Below are 11,143 nucleotides of genomic sequence, written 5' to 3'. Positions count from 1 at the left end.
TGAATAAATGCCACACAGGGTAAATTAGTTTAGATTAGCATAAAGGTGAAAGTTACTTTCTCCTTCATATAAAAAGTGCTGCTGCCACACCACTCTTCTATACAAAGGCTTATCAAGCTTGCATCATACTTGTTAATGTCCCATTGGCCAAAGCCAGTCATATAGCCAAATGCAGAGTCAGGTAGAGGAATGACAAGAATATGAATACTCAGGTATGGTTTATTGGGAGCCACTGATTTAACAGTTAACCACACAAGCTCCCTCCTAAATCCCCAACCCACGTTTCCAACAGCTACAAAGAATTTGCTCCTATAAACCTCACAGATACCTCAAATTTATGATTCCCAAGATCACTCTCATTCTTCCCCATCTTAAACAGTGAACCTGAGGACTACCTTACCTCAGAAATTTGTTTTTGAATCCAGCTTCTCTTCTCCAAACCCACTTGACTTAATTCAAGTCTTCATCATTTGTCCATTCTCTAACAAACAGTGTCATCCTCCACATAACCAGTATAATAATAGCACAACCTTGCCTATAAACTGTTGTTTATAGGATTAAGTCCTTGTCAAAGATGTACAGTGGGTTGAATGAGAACCCTCCAAAAATGATATCCTCCCAGGATCTGTGAATGTGATCTTATTTGGTAAGAGGGTCTTTGCAGGTGTTAATTGAGGATCTCAAGGTGGTTCTAAATCCCATGACACGTTTCCTTCTAAGATAGACAGGAGAAGACTGAGACACATAGAGAAGAAGGCAATGTGAAGACAGAAGTAGAAGTTCAAGTAATGAATCTACAAGCCAAGGAACACCAAGGATTGCTGGCAACCCACCACAGCTAGGAAAGAAGCATGAAATGACTTCTCCCTCAGAGCATCCAGAAAAAGTCAACTTTCCCAACACCTTGAATTTGGAGTTCTGACCTCTGGAACTATCCAAGAATGAGTTTCTGCTGCCTTAAGCCACCAAGTTTGTGATAATTTGTTACAACAGCCCTGAGAAGCTAATGGAAGACCCTTTATCACTGCATCTCTATTTTCCATCTCTCTTCTTTTCCTTATCTTCTGCTACTCCCTACTGTATATTCTCCATGCATACAGATCCCTTCTCCCTTCTGGGATTTCTCCTGAAATGCTCTTCTCCCTCTCCTGCCTCTCAAACTTCTATTTTTCCATTAAGACCTATTTGAAATGTCTATCCTCTATGAACTTTTATCTGCTTTCATATTATGAAACTGTTCTGTCTTCCAGTGTGATCTATCCTCCTGGTTCCACATATTTTGGTCAGGTATCTGCTATAAATCATTTAATATTTGTTCAACCCAACATGGTATATTTAATTCTCTGTTTAAAAAAAATTTTTTACATTAAAGCACATTTCCTTGCTCTTTTATCTTTTTCTTTCAATTTAGAAATTGAAACAACTCTGATCAATAAGCCTACCTGCATTCATAATTATATTAAAGAATAATAAGTACGTAGCAGGCAAATTTTTTTAAATTTCAAAGATACCCAGGTGAACATCATGACCAATGAAGGTAGAAAATAAGCTTCATATGATAAACCAGACAAGTATTGTATGATATTAATCATATGTGGTATCTAAAAACGTCAAACACGTAAAAAAAAAAAAAGGAGAGAGAGAATATGTGTAAAACAGCAGTTACCAGGGGAAGCAAGATAGGGGATAAGATTGATGGTGTTTAAGGGAATAAACTTGTAACAAATACTAAAATACCCACAGAGATATGCAAAATTTATTAAACTTAGACTGTAATATTGTGTTACAAGTAAGTAACACAATAAATATCACTACAACCACAACCATATTATGGTATGTTATGATATCAAAGTAACATGATGTATCCCTTTAATTTACACAATGTTGATGTCAAATTTACCCAATAAAAGAGAAAAAAAAGAGAAAAATACACTACAAGATTATGCCATAAGTTTTTTAGATATTTTTTTTAAGATTTTATTTATTTATTTGACAGACAGAGATCACAAGTAGGCAGGGAAGCAGGCAGAGAGAGAGGAGGAAGCAGGCTCCCCGCTGAGCAGAGAGCCCGTTGCGGGGCTCGATCCCAGGACCCTGGGATCATGACCTGAGCCGAAGGCAGCGGCTTAACCCACTGAGCCACCCAGGTGCCCCAAGTTTTTAGATATTGTTTTCTTCTTAAAAATATTTTATCTCAGAATAAAAATTAGCAATAATTAAAGTATCTTGCTGAAGAACACTTTGTTGATAAAATAAGTTGATTGGCTTTTAACTATTTCAAACTATTTTCTCTAATTTGGAAACTCAAATGTAGTTGAATATGGACAGATTGAGTATTTTTAAAATACCTTGAATCTTTATAAGGTAACTTTCCTAGAAATACCTTAAACTATCAAAGGCTGAGTTAGATATTGAGGATACAAAATAATAGTAAGGACATCCCTTTCCTCAAAGAGAGTTTACAGTCTAGCTAGGGAGACAGAATATTTATACTAAAGTACAAATGACAACATAAGATACTACTGATTGAGTATAACAAACAACAAAATTTATTTAAGAAATCACAAATACTCTTAAATGTTATACGATACTGTTTATATTCAATAATAATCCACAATTAGTATTAATATTCAAAGTGTAAATCTATTAATAATCAGAACAAAAGGCGTAAAAAATTGGGGGAAAATTCCACAATGAATAATTCGGTTTTTAATTAAAGAACTAATATAAAAGAAGGGTCCAAGCTAAATTCAGCAATACCTTAAAAGGATCGTACACCATCCATGATCAAGTGGATTTATCCCAGGGATGCAACCAATATCCACAAACTAGTCAATATGATAGATCACATTAACAAAATACATAATAAAAATCATACAATCATCTCAATAGATACAAGGAAAAAGCACTTAACAAAATTCAACATTCATTAATGACAAAAACTCTCAACGAAGTAGGGATAGAGGGAATGCTCCTCAACATAACAAAGGCCATCTGTGACAAGTCCAGAGCTAACATCATTCTCAGTGGTGAAAACCTAAAAGCTTTTCCTCTAAGATTAGGAGTAAGACAAGGATGCCCACTCTCACCACTTTGATTCAACATGGTATTTTGGAAGTCCTAACTAGAACAATTAGGCAAGAAAAAGAAATAAAATGCATCCAAATTGGAAAGGAAGAGGAAAAACTCTCACTATTTGCAGATACAATAATATTATATAGAATACCCTAAATACTCCGTCAAAAAACTGTTAGAACTAATACATTTAATAAGGTTGCAGGATACAAAGTCAATACACAAAAACCTGCTGTATTTAAACACACTGGTATAATGAATTATTAGAAAGGGAAACTAAGAAAACAATTGCATTTCAATTGTATCAAAAGGAATAAAATAACTAGGAATAAATCTAACCAAGAAGGTGAAAGACCTTCAATTATTCAATTATTGAAAATTACAAGGAGTACCTGGGTGGCTCAGTGGGTTAAGACTCTGCCTTTGGCTCAGGTCATGATCTCAGGGTCCTGGGATCAAGCTCCACATCGAGCTCCACATCGGGCTCTCTTCTCAGCAAACTCTATCAAAATTCCAATGGTATTTCCACAGAAATAGGACTAATAAATAATCCTAAAATTTGTATGGAATCAAAAAAGACCCCAAATAGCCAAAACAATCTTGAGAAAGAAAAACAAAGCTGGAGGCATCATGTTCCCTGATTTCAAACTATATTGCAAATCTACCATAATTTAAAAAGTATGGTATTGGCATAAAATAAGTCAAGCAGAGAGACTCAATTATCACATGGTTTCACTTGATTGTGGAGCATAAGGAATAACATGGAGGACACTGGGAGATGAAGAGCAGAAGTGAGTTGGGGGAAATCAGAGGGAGAGACAAACCATGAGAGGCTGTGGACTGTAAGAAACAAACTGAGGGTTTTGGAAGGGAGGGGTGTGGGGGGTTGGGTGAGCCTGGCAGTGGGTATTAAGGAGGGCACGGATTGCAAGGAGCACTGGGTGAGGTAAATAAACAATGAATTTTAGAACACACACACACAAAAAAATCAAATTAAATTAAATTAAAAATAAAACACCAGACATATAGATTAATAGAACAAAATAGAGAGCTGAGAAATAAACCCATGTGTATATGGTCAATTAATTTGCGAAAAATGAACCAAGAATATACTGTAGGGAAGGACAGTCTCTTTGATAAATGACATTGGGAAAACGGGAAAGCCACATATAAAAGAATGAAACTTGGCAACTGTCTCACACCATTCACAAAAATTACCTAAAAATGGATTAAAGATTTGAATGTAAAACCTAAAACCATAAAACTCCTAGAAGAGGGGGGCGGAGTCGAGATGGCGGAGAAGAAGCAGGCTGAGACTACTTCAGCTAGCCAGAGATCAGCTAGATAGCTTATCTAAAGATTGCAAACACCTGAAAATCCATCGGCAGATCAAAGAGAAGAAGAAGAGCAATTCTGGAAACAGAAAAACAACCACTTTCTGAAAGGTAGGACCAGCGGAGAAGTGAATCCAAAGCGACGGGAAGATAGACCCCGGGGGGAGGGGCCAGCTCCCGGCAAGCGGGGGAGCAACGGAGCACAAAATCAGGACTTTTAAAAGTCTGTTCCGCTGAGGGACATCGCTCCAGAGGCTAAACCTGGGCGAAGCCCATGCGGGGTCAGCGTGGCCTCAGGTCCTGCAGGGTCACAGAAGGATCAGGGGTGTCTGAGTGTCGCAGAGTTTGCGGGTATTGGAACAGGAAAGCCGGCTACAGAGACAGAGCGGACAGTAAGCTCGCAGCTCGGTGTTACCTTGAACCGGTCGCAGGCTCGGTGAGCTCGGAGCGCTGCCGGAGGTCAGGCAGACGGGAGTAACTGGGTGCTGTTCTCTGAGGGCACACTGAGGAGTGGGGCCCTGGGCTCTCGGCTCCTCCGGGCCGGAGACCAGGAGGCCGCCATTTGTATTCCCGTCCTCCGGAACTCTACGGAAAGCGCTCAGGGAACAAAAGCTCCTGAAAGCAAACCCGAGCGGATTACTCACCCCAGCCCCTGTTAAGGGCGGTGCAATTCCACCTGGGGCAAAGACAATTGAAAATCACTACAACAGGCCCCTGACCCAGAAGATCAACAAGAAATCCAGCCGAGACCAAGTTCACCTACCAAGAAGTGCGGTTTCAATACCAAGGAGAGCAGCAGAATTCCAGAGGAGGAGAAAGCAAAGCACGGAACTCATGGCTTTTTCCCTGTGATTTTTTTTAGTCTTGCAGTTAATTTGATTTTTTTCTTTTTCATTTTTTGTTTTTTTTTTTTCCTCACCTTCTGGTAAAATTTTTTTTTTAACTTTTACCTTTTTCTTTTTTAACATTTTTTAACTAGTTTATCCAATATATATATTTTTTCTTTTTAATATTTTTCTTATTTGTTTTCTTTTTTTTAATTCTTTTCTTTTCTTTTTACTTTTTTTTTCTTTCTTCCTTTTTGAACCTCTTTTTATCCCCTTTCTCCCCCCTCACGATTTGGGATCTCTTCTAATTTGGTTAAAGCACATTTTCCTGGGGTTGTTGCCACCCTTTTAGTATTTTACTTGCTCCTTCATATACTCTTATCTGGACAAAATGACAAGGCAGAAAAATTCACCACAAAAAAAACAACAAGAGGCAGTACCGAAGGCTAGGGACCTAATCAATACAGACATTGGTAATATGTCAGATCTAGAGTTCAGAATGACAATTCTCAAGGTTCTAGCCGGGCTCGAAAAAGGCATGGAAGATATTAGAGAAACTCTCTCGGGAGATATAAAAGCCCTTTCTGGAGAAATAAAAGAACTAAAATCTAACCAAGTTGAAATAAAAAAAGCTATTAATGAGGTGCAATAAAAAATGGAGGCTCTCACTGCTAGGATAAATGAGGCAGAAGAAGGATTTAGCGATATAGAAGACCAAATGACAGAGAATAAAGAAGCTGAGCAAAAGAGGGACAAACAGCTACTGGACCACGAGGGGAGAATTTGAGAGATAAGTGACACCATAAGATGAAACAACATTAGAATAATTGAGATTCCAGGAGAAGAAGAAGAAAGAGGGGAGCAGAAGGTATACTGGAGAGAATTATTGGGGAGAATTTCCCCAATATGGCAAAGGGAACGAGCATCAAAATTCAGGAGGTTCAGAGAACGTCCCTCAAAATCAATAAGAATAGGCCCACACCCCGTCACCTAATAGTAAAATTTACAAGTCTCAGTGACAAAGAGAAAATCCTGAAAGCAGCCCGGGAAAAGAAGTCTGTAACATACAATGGTAAAAATATTAGGTTGGCAGCTGACTTATCCACAGAGACCTGGCAGGCCAGAAAGAGCTGGCATGATATTTTCAGAGCACTAAACGAGAAAAAAACATGCAGCCAAGAATACTATATCCAGCTAGGCTATCATTGAAAATAGAAGGAGAGAATAAAAGCCTCCAGGACAAACAAAACTGAAAGAATTTGCAAATACCAAACCAGCTCTACAGGAAATATTGAAAGGGGTCCTCTAACCAAAGAGAGAGCCTACAAGTGGTAGATCAGAAAGGAACAGAGACCATATACAGTAACAGTCACCTTATAGGCAATACAATGGCACTAAATTCATATCTCTCAATAGTTACCCTGAATGTGAATGGGCTAAATGCCCCTGTCAAAAGACACAGGGTATCAGAATGGATAAAAAAACAAAACCCATCTATATGTTGCCTCCAAGAAACTCATTTTTAAGCCCGAAGACACCTCCAGATTTAAAGTAAGGGGGTGGAAAAGAATTTACCATGCTAATGGACATCAGAAGAAAGCAGGAGTGGCAATGCTTATATCAGATCAATTAGATTTTAAGCCAAAGACTATAATAAGAGATGAGGAATATCATACTCAAAGGGTCTGTCCAACAAGAAGATTTAACAATTTTAAATATCTATGCCCCCAACGTGGGAGCAGCCAACTATATAAACCAATTAATAACAAAATCAAAGAAACACATCAACAATAATACAATAATAGTAGGGGACTTTAACACTCCCCTCACTGAAATGGACAGATCATCCAAGCAAAAGATCAGCAAGGAAATAAAGCCCTTAAACGACACACTGGACCAGATGGACATCACAGATATATTCAGAACATTTCATCCCAAAGCAACAGAATACACATTCTTCTCTAGTGCACATGGAACATTCTCCAGAATAGATCACATCCTCGGTCCTAAATCAGGACTCAACCAGTATCAAAAGATTGGGATCATTCCCTGCATATTTTCAGACCACAATGCTCTAAAGCTAGAACTCAACCACAAAAGGAAGTTTGAAAAGAACCAAAATACATGGAGACTAAACAGCATCCTTCTAAAGAATGAATGGGTCAACCGGGATATTAAAGAAGAATTGAAAAAAATCATGGAAACAAATGATAACGAAAATACAACGGTTCAAAATCTGTGGGACACAACAAAGGCAGTCCTGAGAGGAAAATATATAGCGGTACAAGCCTTTCTCAAGAAACAAGAAAGGTCTCAGGTACACAACCTGACCCTACACCTAAAGGAGTTGGAGAAAGAACAAGAAAGAAACTCTAAGCCAAGCAGGAGAAGAGAAATCATAAAGATCAGAGCAGAAATCAATGAAATAGAAACCAAAAAGACAATGGAGCAAATCAATGAAACTAGTTGATTTGGTGGTTCTTTGAAAGAATTAATAAAATTGATAAACCCCTGGCCCGACTTATCAAAAAGAAAAGAGAAAGGACCCAAATAAATAAAATCATGAATGAAAGAGGAGAGATCACAACTAACACCAAAGAAATACAAACTATTATAAGAACATACTATGAGCAACTCTACGCCAACAAATTTGACAATCTGGAAGAAATGCATGCATTCCTAGAAACATATAAACTACCACAACTGAACCAGGAAGAAGTAGAAAGCCTGAACAGACCCATAACCAGTAAGGAGATTGAAACAGTCATTAAAAATCGCCAAACACTGGGCGCCTGGGTGGCTCAGTGGGTTGAGCCGCTGCCTTCGGCTCAGGTCATGATCTCAGGGTCCTGGGATCGAGTCCCGCATCGGGCTCTCTGCTCGGCAGGGAGTCTGCTTCCTCCTCTCTCTCTCTCTGCCAGCCTCTCTGCCTACTTGTGATCTCTCTCTGTAAAATAAATAAATAAAATCTTTAAAAAAAAAATATCTCCAAACAAACAAAAGCCCAGGGCCAGATGGCTTCCCGGAGGAATTCTACCAAACATTTAAAGAAGAACTAATTCCTATTCTCCTGAAACTGTTCCAAAAAATAGAAATGGAAGGAAAACTTCCAAACTCATTTTATGAGGCCAGCATCACCTTGATCCCAAAACCAGACAAGGATCCCATCAAAAAAGAGAGCTATAGACCAATATCCTTGATGAACACAGATGCGCAAATACTCAACAAAATACTAGCCAATAGGATTCAACAGTACATTAAAAGGATTATTCACCACGACCAAGTGGGATTTATTCCAGGGCTGCAAGGTTGGTTCAACATCTGCAAATCAGTCAATGTGATACACCACATCAATAAAAGAAGGAACAAGAACCATATGATACTCTCAATAGATGCTGAAAAAGCATTTGACAAAGTGAAGCATCCCTTCCTGATCAAAACTCTTCAAAGTGTAGGGATAGAGGGTACATACCTCAATATCATCAAAGCCATCTATGAAAAACCCACCGCAAATATCATTCTCAATGGAGAAAAACTGAAAGCTTTTCCGCTAAGGTCAGGAACACGGCAGGGATGTCCATTGTCACCACTGCTATTCAACATAGTACTAGAGGTCCTAGCCTCAGCAATCAGACAACAAAAGGAAATTAAAGGCATCCAAATCGGCAAAGAAGAAGTCAAATTATCACTCTTCTCAGATGATATGATACTATATGTGGAAAACCCAAAAGACTCCACTCCAAAACTGCTAGAACTTATACAGGTATTCAGTAAAGTGTCAGGATATAAAATCAATGCACAGAAATCAGTTGCATTTCTCTACACCAACAGCAAGACAGAAGAAAGAGAAATTAAGGAGTCAATCCCATTTACAATTGCACCCAAAACCATAAGATACCTAGGAATAAACCTAACCAAAGAGGCACAGAATCTATACTCAGAAAACTATAAAGTACTCATGAAAGAAATTGAGGAAGACACAAAGAAACGGAAAAATGTTCCATGCTCCTGGATTGGAAGAATAAATATTGTGAAAATGTCTATGCTACCTAAAGCAATCTATACTTTTAATGCAATTCCTATCAAAGTACCATCCATCTTTTTCAAAGAAATGGAACAAATAATTCTAAAATTTATATGGAACGAGAAAAGACCTCGAATAGCCAAAGGGATATTGAAAAAGAAAGCCAACGTTGGTGGCATCACAATTTCAGACTTCAAGCTCTATTACAAAGCTGTCATCATCAAGACAGCATGGTACTGGCACAAAAACAGACACATAGATCAATGGAACAGAATAGAGAGCCCAGAAATAAACCCTCAACTCTACAGTCAACTAATCTTCGACAAAGCAGGAAAGAATGTCCAATGGAAAAAAGACAGCCTCTTCAATAAATGGTGCTGGGAAAATTGGACAGCCACATGCAGAAAAATGAAATTGGACCATTTCCTTACACCACACACAAAAATAGACTCAAAATGGATCAAGGACCTCAATGTGCAAAAGGAATCCATTAAAATCCTTGAGGAGAACACAGGCAGCAACCTCTTTGACCTCAGCCGCAGCAACATCTTCCTAGGAACAACGTCAAAGGCAAGGGAAGCAAGGGCAAAAATGAACTATTGGGATTTCATCAAGATCAAAAGCTTTTGCACAGCAAAGGAAACAGTTAACAAAATCAAAAGACAACTGACAGAATAGGAGAAGATATTTGCAAACGACATATCAGATAAAGGACTAATGTCCAGAATCTATAAAGAACTTAGCAAACTCAACACCCAAAGAACAAATAATCCAATCAAGAAATGGGCAGAGGACATGAACAGACATTTCTGCAAAGAAGACATCCAGATGGCCAACAGACACATGAAAAAGTGCTCCATATCACTTGACATCAGGGAAATACAAATCAAAACCACAATGAGATATCACCTCACACCAGTCAGAATGGCTAAAATAAACAAGTCAGGAAATGACAGATGCTGGCAAGGATGTGGAGAAAGGGGAACCCTCCTACACTGTTGGTGGGAATGCAAGCTGGTGAAACCACTCTGGAAAACAGCATGGAGGTTCCTCAAAATGTTGAAAATAGAACTGCCCTATGACCCAGCAATTGCACTATTGGGTATTTACCCTAAAGATACAAACGTAGTGATCCAAAGGGGCACGTGCACCCGAATGTTTATAGCAGCAATGTCCACAATAGCCAAACTATGGAAAGAACCTAGATGTCCATCAACAGATGAATGGATCAAGAAGATGTGGTATATATACACAATGGAATACTATGCAGCCATCAAAAGAAATGAAATCTTGCCATTTGCGACAACATGGATGGAACTAGAACATACCATGCTTAGTGAAATAAGTCAAGCAGAGAAAGACAACTATCATATGATCTCCCTGATATGAGGAAGTGGTGATGCAACATGGGGGCTTAAGTGGGTAGGAGAAGAATCAATGAAACAAGATGGGATTGGGAGGGAGACAAACCATAAGTGACTCTTAATCTCACAAAACAAACTGAGGGTTGCTGGGGGGAGGGGGTTTGGGAGAAGGGGGTGGGATTATGGACATTGGGGAGGGTATGTGCTTTGGTGAGTGCTGTGAAGTGTGTAAACCTGGTGATTCACAGACCTGTACCCCTGGGGATAAAAATATATGTTTATAAAAAATAAAAAATTAAAAAAAAAAAAAAACTCCTAGAAGAAAACATAGATGGTAAGCTCCCTGACATAGGTCTTGGTGATGGTTTTTTCTTATCTGATACGAAAAGCAAAAGCAAGAAAAGTGAAAATAAACTAGTGCGACTATATCAGACTAAAGAGCTTCTGCAGAGCAAAGGAAATCATTGAGAAAATGAAAAAGCAACTTACTGAGTGGGAGACAATATCTGCAAATCATAT

The sequence above is a fragment of the Mustela nivalis genome (assembly GCF_964662115.1).
Source record: "Mustela nivalis genome assembly, chromosome: 11".
NCBI classification, from domain to species: Eukaryota; Metazoa; Chordata; class Mammalia; order Carnivora; family Mustelidae; genus Mustela; species Mustela nivalis.
The sequence above is the reverse complement of the archived record's forward strand: the minus strand, read 5'-3'. Positions refer to the sequence as shown.